The following is a 17,040-nucleotide window of genomic DNA, read 5'->3' as shown; positions in this document are numbered from 1 at the left end:
AAGGGAAAGAAGAGACCCAAGCTGTCCCACTTCTGGCCTGGAATTCACTGGACAGTTTCCTCTGATCTCAAGGTTGCTGAGATAGCATCACATATAATTGCTGTGATGTTAAAGCAATGCCAAAGGGAGGATCCAAGCTGTTAAGAGACATGACCTAACCTACCCTAACCATCAAAGATTGTTCCGGTCTACTGGACCAGAATAACAGCGTCAGCAAATTTTCATCTCTAGCCGCATCTCTTGTCTAAGTCAAGTTTTGTCTTAAGAGAATGGCTAGACATCAGCATTGAGGACTATGACAACTTGTAGTGTCTCAGTTATGGCAGTGATAATGTAAGAACCCAGGCAGACAGCAGTTGAAACATTCAAGGTTAGTTTGAGTGAGGTCTTTCTTCTTGGACAGATGTGAGGAAAAAGTGTGTGAATGCAATTGTGGTGTGTTTTGAATTCCCTTCCACAGTTTGATCTAAAAATCTGTGTGTGTAAAAGCACACATCTTATTAGTAACATTTAAATTTTTTACCAAACTCTGTTTGCATCAGACAGATTCAAATCTCTTTTAATCCATGTCTGTCTACCACATAGAGCGAAAGACACTTTTGATGAATCATTTTAATATTCATTGCATTTTGATGTCATTCAACCACAGCATTTTCCAGTTTCTATATGAGTTTAGTCTGCATTATATACTCCGATTTCCCTTTAAATTTGGCTGTGTAGACTTTAGCCAACATTGGATCTTCCCAACTTTCATTTTGAAACTGAAAGCACTGTTAAGTCCCTGGACTTTGTACAACAGATCAAAATTCCTGAGGGAACAGTTTATTTGCAATCAGTGAACAAATACTGTGGTACACAACACGGAACAAACTGGGGTTGTTGTGGTAGTCACATTCTTCTCAGGGATTCACAGAGATATTTCTGAGAAATGATGAAGACATGGGTTATGTCTCTTTTATTAAGCTTTATTTTTGGCCTTTTATGAGTATATATGAGACAGGAAACAATGGAAAGGAGAGAGAGGGGAACAGGACAGGCAAAGGACTTCGAGCCAGAGCTTGAACTAGGGTCGCCTGAAGCACAGGCTATTGCTCTGAAAACATATGAGTTTTTTGTATTCAAAGAAGTCTTAAAGAAATAAGTTTAACCAAAAATTAAAAATCTGTCATCATTTTCTCACCCAAAGCTTTCCAATGTCCAGCATTCGTACTTTGAGAACCAAAGTATCATAGAAGTCAACCATATATCTTGTGCACTGTATTCCAAGTCTTCTGATAGCCATATGATACTGTAGTTTTATGTGACAAAACAGATTTTTCCCTCCTGTGAGCTGTGAACCGGAGAATTTGATTGAGCAGTGGTAAACTCATGAATCCGATAAACCTGATTCATGAGAAAATGACTCAAATCGGTTTTGTGAACCGTTTGTGAACTTAAAAGAATGACTTATCTCATAAGCTGTCATGAATGTGCAAAGAATGGAACAACATGAAGGTAAATCATTTAATTTTGACTGAACTATGCCTTTAAATATTTTTTTACAGACCCTCATTAATTCTACACATCAGCCTCCTTTCCCAGAATCAGTTTTTTCTGAAGTTCAATATGTTTACATTCTTTCTGTCTTAACCTGCCATCCTAACACCAGGGTCGTGGCATTTTGTTTGGTTTAGTTGTGAGTGTTATCTGTATGTTGTTATTTTACACTTAGAAACAGCCCAAGAATGCCAGTGATTGCCACCCACCACCAATATATATTTTACAAGATCACAGTAGTTGCGCGATTTAAAAAACAAAACAAATACTACTTGAATTCATGGTCGGTTAGTTTAATAGGAGTCATCGAGAGCCGTTAAACCCCAGTGCACTGCCCTATGGTTTGCCTCCAGCATGCTGTCAGAGTCTCTGCACACATTCCAAAAGTTAACATAAATACATTCAATCAACCTCAATGACAGCTGCACTCCCCGCAACACAGTCCCGTTAAAGCAATCTCTGGGATTTGACTCGTTGCTTCTGAGAGCACAGTCACCATGTCTGTCTTTAACTGGAAGGGATTATTTTCACTGTGTCATGACATTGCTGCTTGCCTCCTCAGACATGGGATAATCCTCAACTCATGATTTAAGTGGCCTTAAGTGTTTCTAAAACAAGAAACCTCACCATGAAGTCAAAATGAACAAATTTTTTCTTTATTTATTTATGGAATATTGCAGTATTTATTACGAATTATCTATCTGTGTACATCATCATTATTATTTTTTTAATTCATGTGCCCTCGTAATCAAAACTTCCCCTTCCACTTGCAACATCTCTTCTCTTCTCTTCTCTGATGACGTGTTTACTGGTGTGAGGGCGGGACAACCTGTCACTCACATGACATCACAGCAATAGCAAACTTCAATGAACCAACGATCCAATCAATTACAAATGGTCACAATCAAGTGACATTTTTGTTCGAGAAGCCGTTTCACTTAAATAGGGAAGAAAAGACTTTCACAACTTCGGTTTCGTGCAGACTTTAAAGTGAAAAAAATAAAGACCTGCTCTATGACTCGATAACGATGTCCAGTTTATGAACAAATAATTTTTGGAGACGATTATTTTTATTGAACCTATTGAATCGTATTATGCTGCGTCGGATGATTTGTGAATTCAACATCCAACAGCATTGAGCAACTGATTCAATGATCCGGACCGGTGAATAGCTTGTGTTTTGTGTGTTATTAGGAAGGAAAACTAGGTCAATTAAAAGCAATTAAACACAATTCTCCTTTTTGTCTTATGCATGTACACAATTACCATAATAAGTTTTCAGATATTTAGGAAACCATGCTAAGTTCACATATTTGTTTCTTTGAAAAACAATGTTACAGCCAATTATTCTACTTCCGTGTCGGAATGTCTATTTTTGTTTTGGTCTGTGTGATTCTGCCCACTGCCAATTTATTCACCCAATAGTATTTCGACACCCCGGGTTGCCATCTGGCGGAAAACACAGCGTATTGTAGCCACGGAGGCCAACAAATGAACTAGGTCAGAGATTGCAGATTCTACCCGACCTAAAAAGCCTCGACATCCATCTAAAAAGCTCTATGTCCAGAGGCATATTAAAACGCAGATGAATCAACTTACACAGTGTAAGTGCTCGTCACCTTCCATTGTCCATTGCGCTTGTTCCTGTTGCGTGTTCTCAAACTAGCAACCCACATGAGTGTCGAGTCTGAGGAGGAGAGAAACAACCCTCTCCAATATTTTGCATTTGCACTGCCGTACCCATTTCAACCACTAGCTGTCAATATTACACACTGCACCTTTAAATTAATTAAAAATGAACCTACATTATAAAAACTGACCTGAGACCAGTTAAAACCATAGACACTAATTCATGGATGTTTTTTATTGCTAGGCTGATTGTTTTAGACATGGTGGTAATGGACTATAATGTTGCATTTTTCTTAGTGTAAGCTATATAAAGGTAAAATTATGAAATAATTTCAAATCAAATCAATGCTCCATGTCCATTTTCTGAGTAGCCATTCAATATGAGGGATAATTTACTCAAAAAATATGATTCAGTTAAACTGTTTTCTGGAGAAGCATGATGGCACTAATACTAAAGCAAAAGAAACAAAAGAACACCCACCTGTAACATATGTTCTGTATCCAACCACACACATGCACCAGGATTCCCGTTAACCTCAGTTTTAATTGCCAATTACATACACTGCATGGTTTACATATGAAGACTTAATTGAAAACTGCTGTGAGAAAAACAACTCTTTTCATTTATGAGAACTTTTAACTTTTTGCTTTTAATGTTTACCATCTGCATGCTGGAGCAGTCACGCAGTTAGTGGTCACAAATGTTGGTTGTTGGCATTGTTCTCATGTGGGAAATATAAACTTTTGACTATGTTTTGCTTTCAAACAAGCATACGCATTTCTATAAATTTTGGAAATGCAAACCGAAACATTTCCACAACATTTTGTGGCTTACGCTTATGACCATCTAATGATCCTGAGAGAATAAAACACATTACAAGAATGTTGATACAGGAACTAAATAAAAATGAAAAGCACCAGCCCACATAGTCTACAGTGAAGATCTCGATAGCTGATTAACTTTCATGTTCTGTTTGTGGTCTTTTATTGTATTTTTCCACAATGCTTTTTTACCAGGGTCAAATTCACTCCAAACAGAAACAAGAAGTAAAATAAAATAGTGGTAAAATATTAGGATAAAGTTACAGTAATATCTGCCAACTTTTGATTAGATCAGAGGAACACATTAAAAGAATTTAAAGAGAAAATAACCAGTTAGTTTCAAAATTGCCATGAATATTTTGCTCATACATCATGGGGTTTTAATAGAACATGGTGGTTAATTATATAAATATTATAATTAAACGTGGGTGCCAAAATGATTCAGACCCTATTCCTTTGACATGGCACAGAGGTGAGACACTCTGGATACCCTGCCCAGAGGGATCAAGGCCTGGGAAGGGGTTTGGTGTGATCCTGCTGTGTCTTTAAACCAACCAGAGCAGCAGTGCTCCACTAGCCACTGTGTTCTCAATGAACCGTGGAGGGCTGGGGGTTTAATGGCAGTAAGAGTTAAGAAAGCAAAGGGATGAGGAAAGAAAGCCCTCCTTTGTGCAAGTGGATGAGGGGAGAGACCATCCACAACCTTCGACTTCCACCCCCGCCCCAACACTAGCTCTTGCTTTACTATCGTTTTGGAGTAGTGTAACCAAACACAAGATCAATGGAGGAATGAGCACTGAAACCCCACAAAAGACAAACATGCTTCCTTTCTGGGTTCATTTTAAAGTCATAGATTAATGGAAGCAATACATGTTTAAAAGTAACATAAAAGATAAGTATAGCTTGTAACCCAATCTCAAATGCGAATGTAAAAGTGAAATGAGTCCTTTAAGATGTTTTGAGTAAAATCACACCAGTCAAATTCAGGAGTGACCTAAAGTACATTAAAATTGATTATAGCATGCATAACAGTATTTTCTTTTTGAGGGACCCAAAACCGGGAGCCATAAGAAAGACAGACTTCAACAGCCTTCATCTGCAACAGGACACTGCTGTCACAAAGACCATGTGATACTTTGTTTTCTTTTTTCCTCCACCTTAAATTAAAAGGTGGGAGTTGGCTGTACTCCACTGCATGGCCGGTATAAAGGCCAGCATTCATAAGCTCACACACGCAGACTGTCAAGGAGTGTCAACATCCTGACAAAAATGCATAATACTGGGTGTGAAAGCGAGAAGTGGTCTCCGTTTTATTACAAGTAACTGTAGCCGTTGTGTTTCATTTCAGCCAACAATAAAAAAGAAGTCATCTTTTACTCACCCCTCCTCAAACCTGTATGCCATGTGCATTATCTCTTCATATTAAGAAAGAAAGGTTTGGAACAACACGATATTCATTTTAGGTGAAATATTCATTTATATTTCATGGATCTATAATTATGAATAATTTGTGATTTAAACTTGTTTTGGATTTGTACAGTATTTCTTTGGGATATTCATACCCAAGTTTCACACAAAATACTACTGAATTGAAACCAATAGTACACTAGTAGTCTGTCCCAAATATTTTTTAACATTCCCAAAGTGAGAGGAGTGTGAAGCTTTCTAGTCCAGATATATCTGGTCTTATCGGCCTAGTTGGGCATTCTGTCAAGGAATGGAACATCCAGCCTGGCAAACTGGGGGAGTTGTGCACCTTCATTTTTGATATGTTCCTGACAGCATTCCAGCAACGAATCAATAAAACGGTGGTAGAATGTGGCAAAAATCGCTGAAGCCACCAGCTTGGCCTGGTTGCAAACTTGAACACAGATATCAGATAATATCACATTATTTCAAAACTTTTAACATTCAACATTCAGAAACATTAGAAACATAAAATAAGGTCATTATTTACTTATTTTTATATTATTAGAATTGCTTGTTTCAAAGTAGGCAATGCTTCCTTTTTGTATAGCTCTAGTGACCAAACAAATAGTTTACAGCAGGTCACAGGGCTTGTCCTGTACTATGTCAAAGTCAGGGTGAGGAGAGCAGTGACAGTGGAAACAGGTCAGAATGTGGACCTGCAGACTTGTGTATTAATGCTTATCAGCAGATATCCAGACCAGAGCCCTGCATGATCTGTCTGTACATCTAGTCTGAGTGCTATATTTACAGCTGGTCAGTCCTGTATGTAAGCTGAAAACTTAGTAATACCCCCCATTTTCTGTAATACAGCTATTTCATTAATAATGAATTCCACAGTCAAATGATATATTGGTCGAATTTGTTGCTTTAAAAATGATTTTTTTTAAAGTTTAATTTACTTAAACTGACCAACTCAGTGTTTTTATGTCTATTGTTTCTGATGCAGATACCGTCAATCTGTTAACTGTTTACTTTTTTATTTGTAACGTTTGCTACGGTCATAATACATAACTTATATGAAGTTGTAATCAACAATAATGCTGCACAGATAACCCGAGACATCAAATCGGAGGCTGTTCACACACAGAGAAAATTATGATTTAACTCGTCTTTCCTATTCCAGGGGCCCCATAGCAATGCCAAAAATGTTATTTGAAAAAGAAATAAGAGAAGTTGGCCTGAGATCTATTTAAATGGTCTTAAGTGCCTGATTTCTCACTCAAGATGGACAAATACTTTGCTGCACTCCAGAATTTTTTTCTTATTTAGTGAGAGACTCATATGTTTTCACTCCCATCACACAAATCACCATGACGAATGTCAGATTAAGAACGAAGACACAATCTTATAACATCCTCCATCATTTGATGCACAAATGGTGCGCAGCAAACCATATAAATCTGTATTTTCGGCTGGCAGGGAATATTTCAAACCACAGTATGTTTAATATGACTGCAAAAATGACAGATTTGGGTTAAAAATGTTGTGGTTGTAAAACAAAACGCTAAAATGCTGCACTTAAAAAGTAGGTTATTCTACAATACTGGTTTTCATACAGCATGTGGCTTTAACCTTGTTGTCTGTCACATTTTGCATTTTTTAATGCAAATATTTAAAGTTTATTTAGGAGCACCTTAGTTTTGAAGAACCAGAAGTTTTAATTCCACGGTGCATTTTAAGCCGGGCGTCTCACCTTTGTTGGTTTTGGCACTTGCTGGGTGCTAACGGTCGTATTGCTTTGGCTTCTGTTTGAGAGCACCCACTCAAAGCTTCAGCGGTCGAAGTAGCTAACCGAGAAGCTTTAAAAATGTCTGTCAAGTGAGAGCCTCTCATCTTCTGATACTTTTCCTTTATAAGCGTACTCCGGCTGCTTTTGTAGTTAGGGTTAACCCCATTAGATCACCCTGACATGTGTCCCTTTGGGTAGTGTCGAGGCAGTGGGGTTAATTCTATAAGGCACGCTTCTAAATTCACTGTTCTCCCCCAAACCTCATGACTTTCCCTTTAGAGTCTAAAGAGGTAAACTGCATTTCCCCAATCTTCTGCAAGTTTCACGCTTCAGATGGTTTATAGGTTCTGTGCAGCTCTTGTAAGTCCCTGTGGGCTGATTTAAATTGATGACTTGTGCATGGAATGCTGTAGTGAACCACTGGCTGATGTCCTTCCTCTACTTTTATCATGAAACGGTGCTAAACTAGGCTTAAAACATTACTGGGTGATGAATTGGCTGCAATTTATCATAAAGGTAAAAGATCAAAGACATTGTATTGGCCAGTTGAGTTGTTTTATAGAAGTTGGGGTGGCCAAATCTGTCAGGAACTGAATCAATACTCTGGTTAGGCCTCTTTGTTAAATAATGACCAGAACTAATTGAGTATAATCAGTTTACCTTGTTACCATCTGCTTTTTTTATTGTACAATATGGGGGCGAGTGGAGGACAGAGGTTAAAATATTATCCAAGTCTCATGCCATGTTCTCTGTAATGTTCTGTCAAGCCCATTCCTTTGCTTCATGTAAACATTTCTCGTTTCTTGATGGATGATCTTGGCAGTATGCATATGTTTGGCTTAAAACCTCTGTGTATTTTATTGCTGATTAAAGACCAATTACTTCTGTCTAACAGCTCTGCAATTTTTTTCTAAATCTGCACAAACAACTTTGCAGTCAGACACCCTACATTAATAATGTAAAGGAGCACAGACTTTATTTGGAGGAAAATATTATTGTTGGAAAAGAGTTTTAAAGCCACTAAGTTTCTTTTACAACTAAAATAAAGAATGTCCTTCTGTATGTTTTTACAAAATTGACGGTTTGTTATGTCCAACAAAACTGCAAACTTTTACAAGGTGTCTTAGTTAATAAATATTTAAGATATTATATTCAAATATCTGTCATAAAGATCCAAATATTCAGACATACAGTATGTTTGACAATTATAAAAACGTTGTATATCTCCCGCCAGTAAGACTTTAACACAAAAGTTTTTTCAGCTGCATGGGGCATTCAATTGATCAAAAGTGACAGACAGACGTTGTTACAAAAAATATACATAAAAAGTATTTCTTTTGAGCTTTATATTCATCAAAAAATCGTAAAAGAATTGAATAACTTTTTCTAGAAAAATATTAAACAGCACAATTGTTTTTTGATGTGTTTCTTGAGCAACAAATCAGCAGATTACAATGATTTCTGAAGGATCATGAATAATGATGCTGAAAATTCAGCTTTATCTTTGAATAAATTACATTTTAACCCTTTAAGTGTCACCCCCCTTTTTTTAAATATACATGAAAATGCACATTTCGACTTTAAATGGTTGTAATTAAAGAATGCTTTGGAGTATAGACGTAAAATTGGTCTTGTTTTAAAGAAGACATTTGGCAGATTTTTGTTGAAGTGAAATAAATTAAGAAAGTGAAACAAAAAAAAAGTTATATAAGTTTGTGTTTATGAAAATGTACAATTTAAAAAAATTAATTATTCATATTTTATATAAAATATATATTTTTAAAACCTGGCCGACTCTAAAACTGCTAGAAAATCAAAGCCAAAAATCTGAATAAGTTGTGTTTCAAATTTTAGGTTGATATCTCAAAAAATGAGCTTTCAGTGAGATTTTGTTTGGGCGCAGTACCAAACATTTTCACTAGGTGACAACCAGACTCCATTACTGCCCATATAAGGGCGCCTTCATTTCCATATGTGTTATTAAAAACATATTAATATATTTTTTTCTAAAATAATTGAATGGATGATATCTTTTGAACTCTTGGCATGAAAACAAACTGAGGTTTCATCCATTCTTTCATGATTTTTCATGTTCATTGCTATTTCAAAATAAAGGTCTGAACACGCCTTATAAATATGAAAATATTCTTGTTGCAAATTGATAAATTACAGCTCCTCTCTAATTTATTTTGGAAATCATTCACCAAATATGAAAACTAGAGTTTGTAAGCTTTCAAATGATATATAGTTTGTCAAGATTAGTTTATGTTTATTATAGGATATTACTGTTTTAAATATGTAATGATTTTGGGCCCACCGGTGGGCCGGTGACACTTAAGAGGTTAAAATGTATTAAAAATAGAAAACAGTTGTAATGTATTCGAATAGAAAACAAACTGTGATAATGTTTTACAGTAACCATTTTATTTCTGATCTCGTATTGAAGACTTCTCTCAAAAATGTTTAAATGGTTACCGACTCCAAACTTTTGAGTGTGTATACAACAACTGTGTTAAATGACACATCATTGTAATAGCAAAAGCTTCTGAGCTGTGGCCCACAACATGTTCTCCAGTACATATCAAGCAACGGGATGCTAATTTGGGTGATGTGAGTTTAAATCTACTTTGCAACATTTCCCCAATCACATAATTTCCTGTCAACATCCCAAACAAAGGCAAAAACAAAATGTTACGTTAGAAACATGAGGAAATGTTTTAGCAATTTTTTATGTTAAGTGTATTTTATAAATATGATTCCATTGGACTTTTTTGTCAAGTCAACACGTGACTTTTGAGTTCCTTCTTTAAGTTTCTAAGCTTTAATCTCTTTGTTGCTCCCTCGTGAAATGGGAATATAGCCCTTGACCTTCCCACTTCCACTTGCCACAATTTATAAAGCACGACAGGAAACATGTGTTACCTCTTTTTGCACTCCCCCATTGTCCAGGATTGAATTCATGACTGTGTGCACTGTTGTACGCGGGAGCCAGTTTTTGTTTACAAATCTAAATCCCTAGTGAGTCAGTATGCCACATTATAATGAAATTTTCATCAGAAACAGCCTTAAAGGGATAGTTCCCCCAAAAATGAAAATTGTGTCATTAATTACTCAACCTTGTGTCATTCCAAACCTGTAAAACTTTTGTTCGGAACACAAATGAAGATATTTTTAATAAAATTAGAGCCAGTTCTGACAGCTATGCAACTACCTTTTTGAAGCTTCAAAAAGTTTATAAAGAGATCATCAAACTAATCCATATGAATTGAGTGGTTTAGTCCAATTTTTTATTGATTTTTTTGAAGAGACACAATCACTTTATGAACAGATTGAATTTTGGCTTTTATTCACATGTAAACATTGCGAACATAAACAGACGCTTAAACGAATCTGCTTAACGTGTGAGAACAAACCTCATTGATTCTTGCAGAAGCTCAAACTTGCTGTGTAACATGAACCTAATTGGCATGCTTGAGCTTCCGTTTATCATAACTGATGTGTGCGTTGATGAATGTTTATATGTGAATAAAAACCTAAATTAAATCTGTTCGTCATAAAGTGATCTAATCTTTTTTAGAAAATGTGGATTAAACCGCTCAATTAATATGGATTCGTTTTATGATCTCTTTATGAACTTTTTGATGCATCAAAGTGGTAGTTGCGTAGCTGTCAATGGAGGGACAGAAGTCGCTCAGAATTTATTTAAAATATCTTCATTCGTGTTCCGAAGATGAACGAAAGTCTTACGGGTTTGGAACGTCATGAGGGTGAGTATTAGCAGAAGTTTCATTTTTGGGTGAACTAAACCTTTAATACACCATCCATTTTGGTCATTAAAAAGCTTTTACAAAATATGCCTGACAAAATTCCCTCAAAATTCGAGAGAACATGCATCCCTGTTTCTCAGAAATCTGTTGGTTCATCCCACTACAACATAAGATAACACAGACATTCTTTGGAAAACAGAGATTCATATAATTCATCTTGACTAAATAAGCAATTTCTTTACAGAGGCAGGGCAAGACCTTCACATAAGAAATGCTCTCCTTTTGCCAGTGGACAGCACAGACAGATGGACATTATCACAGCTCCATTATTTTTGTTTCATCTCAGAGGTTTAAACTTGGGGGAGCTGGTGAACACAGCTTTTGTGAGAAAAGACAGATGCAATCAGAGGATTCACAACAGAAGCATAAAATGTCATATCCCAGTCAGCAGGGCGTCCTAGGGGGTTATTTATTTATTTTTTAAGTAACAGATTCAATTTTTATCACATTCAAACTGATTTTGAAATGCGTTTTTATTCCTTCATCTCTTTTTTCAGATTTTCTCCCTTGTTCCAGACACAGACTTTCAATCTTCAGTTATGAAATGAATCATAAAATTATAAATTATTACATTTGAAACTCATAATCAACAAATTATGGAATTTTTTATGGAACAGTTGTGGTGTCATTTCCACCACTAAACAATTTAGCTTCTAATTAAGTGTTTTCAAATGTTATTGTACTTGTTTACACTGTTAGACATGTTAAATTACTGGACAATTTAACCATTAAATGTATGAATGTTTCGCCAATCATGATTACATTTTCAGGTCTTTAGCGACCCGGCTCTATATCTAACATGGATGGATCTCTCTACATGTCCCAATAATATAAATCTCTCCTGATATTAGAGTAACAATTACAGAAGAATGACATAAAACATATTTTGTTATTTTTTGGAGCTTGGAAGGGTTCAGTTTGAGTAGATGTTTTGCTCTGCTGTAAATAGCTGAGCCATTTCAAGTTTTGCTGATGATACTTCCTATTCTTTTGTTTTCTGCCTGTGGTCACTATGAGTGAAACGTCACTTCATCAATGTGTATCGGACATCACCACCTTGTGGAATAAAGGTGAATTGCACTTATTCAGTCATCAAAGATTCAATTATTGTTGTTCAGGAAAAATATACTTACACCGTTACACACCTCGGGTCGTTATACAATATTTTACCTATACCATTTTTACAAAAAATGAATGGGAAAACAGGCATTTTTAAAATAATTTTATTATATTTTTCTTGTTATATTGTTTATAATTAATTGATTGAGGAATACTAAGACGGTTCATGTCTAACTTAAAAAAATGGATGAGGAAGAGGGTAGTGAATGACGTCTCGGGTCACTAAAGACCCGAGGTATTTTAAGGGTTAAATGAACTACTGAGTGTGACAAGCATATTTTCTTAAAAGAGTTTAAAGTCCCAATTTAGATTAAATAATTTAGATAAAGTCCACCAGGCCAGAAGTGCCCTTATAGTTGAAGAAACACCAATATATGAGATCATCTGTCTTGATTTAAACTTTCATACTGCTTTAAATCATACTGATGGGTTGGTTTTTCAGAGTCTTAACCTGTGAATGCCTGTGAAAGTCAGAAAAATGCAGCTCCTTTTGGTCAATCCAGAACACTGAACATGCACTTTAAAAACGTGACAGTAAGAACGTTAGTGTATACTGAAGAGCTTTACGGTTTTTTAGACGACATAGATCTTTTTCCCTCACAAAGTTCAAAGCCAAAGCACGTTGAACCTGTTCATTCTTTTGTATTTCGAGTTCTAAAAAGTTACACAAAACACTGGATGAATTCTGTTTCTCCCAGCCAATAAAGTGGACTGTAGACTGTGTGGACTTTAATGGACTTAGGACTGTACTTTTAAGGCAGTGTCTGAAAACTCCAATAATGAACTGCCACTCAGATTGGGAAACACATTTAGATACGTTGCTTGTCCTCTTAGTGCTATTCTTTACAAGGACATGTTTATCAGCTGCAGACGGTGCAGCGATGCTGCCTTGTTGTAAGCTTTGAATGCTTCACATTGATGGAGAACAGGCCTCCTCCTGTCAAACTCTCCCAATTTGAGCTGTTAATTATACAGCACTGTGTATCTGTACATGAGCAAGCAGTCGGCTCTGAGAGGGCTAAATGATTTTACTGCGGATATTGATTCTGATCTCACTGACCACTGTACCAACCACAAATTTAAGGTCAATGTGAAAGGAAAAGACTTTTAACAATCATTCTTTTTATGATTCCCAGTAAGTGGGCACTAGGTTGGAGCCGATCCCGAACCCTTACATTCCTTTTATCTGTAGGGTTTCATTCACTAGCTGATTGTGTGTTAGACACTGAACCTTTCCAAAGTGTAGTTGAAATCTCCATTCACACTCATTTGGAAGCGAAAAGGGTAGGAAACATAAATTTTGCACCACCACATCTATGCCAGCGCCCAGGAACATTACTTACACGCCATAAACTGCCTGGTGACTAAAGAGGAGAATGTCTAGATGGAAAGAAATATGAAATTTCTTGGGTGGAGTTAGCGCTGAGAGTCTTTCAAATAAAGAGCTCTCTTTGTGGGCTCTTTTCTAAGGCCGACAAAGCGCATGCTTAATCCAGCATTCCTTTAAAACCAGGCTCATGTAACGGCATTTAGGCAGGGGCCGATATAAGCAGTTTAACTTTGAGATCCAAATCTCTGGAGCTTAGCAGTGAAGACACAACCTCATAGCTGAAATACAAAGTGACATGAAAATAAAACTCAGGAAAAAATCAAATTAATTAAATGTAATTAAAAATGTTATTTAATTAGCTTATTTTATTCTAGGCTATTTGAACTGGCTTCAGACTGCTGATAAAATGGACACAAATGGGACAGAAAATCTAGTTGGAAAAGCTTAAGTGAATAATGATAAGCTATATTAATGTCTGATTCACAAACAAATTTCTCTTATGGACTGGTTATTTTTAATAGGACAGTCAAAAAGATTTATGACCCAGATTTGGACGTGAGGTAGCGGTTTAAATTACACTAAATGAGTCAGTGAATTGTTCAGAGCCGTTACTGAGTTCACAACTGACTCACTGAAATGTGAGTATTTTTTGCTATTTGAAATGAAGCGGTAATCGTTATTATGATTTATATTAAAGGTTTGTTAGTCATAGGAATACATATGACAGACTTGTTATTAATATGACAACATGATTTACATATTGACAAATCTATACAAAAACATCCTGGTTAATATAAATTAAATCGCTATAATCAAAATCCAAAAATGTCCCATCATCAAAGCACACAGCCTACTGTTAAAAGCAAAAGTAGTGAGAACTGAAGTGCTCCTCAACAATCATTTTTATTGAGTGATTCTGCAATTTATCCACTAGAAAAACCAATTTGGTTATTAAATGTTTCATTTTAGAGGCCAGTGCTCTCCAATATTTTGTCTGGATCTGTGCTGTGATAATGAATCCGTGTACAGTCAAAACCATATTATTATTCAATTCTGTTTTCTTGGTTTGCAGGCAATCTGTAATTAATGAGTCTGGTTTTGAATGCATTTGTGGGAGAGTGGAAAGATATAAATGATGAAAGGTTGCAGAACAGTAGAGTCTTTGTTCAATGTTATGATGCCCTATGTACATTCTTTTCCTGTATGACACTCAGCGTTTTCCCCTCCGTCGCCCATCATCTTCTGTCTCTCCCTGTCTCCTTCTATCTGTCTTTCCCTTTCAGGTTCCCCTTAATCCTGCACCATACATTCCATACATGCACATCAGTCTGTTTAAAGGCCTTCATGAAGCTATAGTATCTGAGTTATGATCCATATTGTTTTCAGTAGCTGCAGATTCCAAGGATGAGCAAGAAGGATAGGAAATACAAAACCTATAAACTTAGTTTCTTTCACATGTGAAGCGGTTACAGTTGTGCTCACATTTATTTAACCCTTTCTGAGAATGTGCATTAGGAATGTGCAATATGTTTAATGGTCAAAATAATACACTGCCTGGTCTAATCCCAATGATCCACTAAGGTTTTATTAGACCCTGATTCTAAATCAAAGCCTCTTGTGCATTTATTTGATCAAAAATACAGTAAAAACAGTAATATTATGAAATAACTGTTTCTATTATAATGTATATTCATTTATTAAAAAGTAATTTATTCCTGTGATGGCAAAGCTGAATTTTTGGCATCATTACTCATGTTACACATGATCCTTCAGAAATCATTCTAATATGATGATTTGCTGCTCAGGTCAATTCACCCTTTCAATCTTCATAGTTTATATATTATTGAAATAAATGGTCAGGGCTGTGATGCAGATGTAAACGTGAAATGTTTTTAAATTCATCATATGTGGTTTATCCATTTAGAAGTGTTGGCAAACTATTGTATGCAACATGTCATAGATAGGTTGTAGAGAGATACTGGCTGCCATGGTTCCTGCACTCCATGAGTTTCCTGTCCCTCCCTATAATCTGTCTAAACAGCTTGGTTTGCTCTCGGATCTAGTCATTGAGAATTTTCCCCAACAGAATACAGATGTCATGATGAGTGGACCAATTTGTTTCATCTCAATTAGAGAATTCCTGTCTTATCTCCCCTCTAAAATCCAGTGACTGGTGTAGATCTGAAAATGGAGGGCTTTCTTTTCCCTGAAGACAACAGTGAGAGCACAGGAGGGTTTAGAGATTGAACTGAGTATGGGATTTGTATAGTAGGCCTGCAGGCAAAATGATATTCATCTGAGTAAATTATTGCTGGATATGTCTGCTGCTATGGGGCTCTTTGAGATAAGGCAGCCTGCCACTCTTCTAGTTTACAGTGAACTCAGCATTTTTATGTAGCCTAGTTTACAGTGAACTCAGCAGCTGCCTTGCTTAATCTATTATTCATACATAGCTTCAATTATCATAGATACTTAGCAAGTAGAGGAATTTTTGCTGCTGTTTGAGGATGCAAGTAGGAGTGTGAAGGGATAATTGTTATAGCATTTTGCTTATTTATTCCAATTATATTCCAGACATACAGTATTAGCAGCCATTACCCATGTCAGTTAAATTTATAGCAAGTCAGATACAATTAAACTGGAAGTACACAAAAAGGCTAATGTTACATTCACCTAGGCTGTATAATTGTTACGTGATGTGATTAAACAGTTAATGAAAAAGCCATTTTATGTGCATACAATAGAGTGGTGCAAGGATGACATGCTTTTGTAGGCAAACCGGGAAGTTAGCATTCCCCTGGTTCCCTCGATATTTCCATTGGTTTTTGGATTATTGCGGAAAATAAGGTCTGACTAACAAAAGCTTATGCTTCTTGCACGTTTTTGTTCATTGTGATAATCTTCAACAACTTTTATGAGTTTTGAAAACTAAATACAATCAGCAGAAGTCAAAAGCTAAACTATAAACCAGGGGTTTAGACTGAAAGAGTTGTCGGAAGTTAGAGATGGTGAAGTTGAAGTCATGCAACCTGACCGTGGTGTAGTTCCTTTATAGCAGGGGTGCCCAATCCTTTTCCTGGAGACCTTCCTGCAGAGTTCAGATCCAACACTGATCCTCACTGTTATCAAGTGTTCCTGAAGATCTTATTGACCTGTCTCAGTTGTGTTTGATCAGAGTTGGAGCTGAACTTTGCAGGAAGGTAGATCTCCAAGAACAGGATTGGGCACCCCTGCTATAAACGAACTACACCCCGGTCGGGTCGCGTGACTTAAACGCCACCATCACTAAGCTTCCGACAACTCTTTCAGTCTTTGTTAAAAAACTTTTTCTCTGAAATTCAAGTTATAATAGTTTGTTAGAGCATGATTATGAACACAATGAGGCTGTGAAAGCAGATTAGTGAGTAGATGAGTTTATCTGTTTGGCTGATGACGTTTAATGTCCACCGACAACCTCTGTAATTAGACACTTTTTAGCAATCGCCTTTTACAAGACAAGTAAAGGATTTTAAAAATCACAAGAGGGTATTATGTATTTTACATAGTAAGGCAAGTGTAACTGTCATAGGCCAGTATAG

The sequence above is a fragment of the Squalius cephalus genome, assembly GCF_949319135.1.
Source record: "Squalius cephalus genome assembly, chromosome: 12".
Lineage (NCBI taxonomy): Eukaryota > Metazoa > Chordata > Actinopteri > Cypriniformes > Leuciscidae > Squalius > Squalius cephalus.
This window is presented reverse-complemented; position numbering follows the sequence as displayed.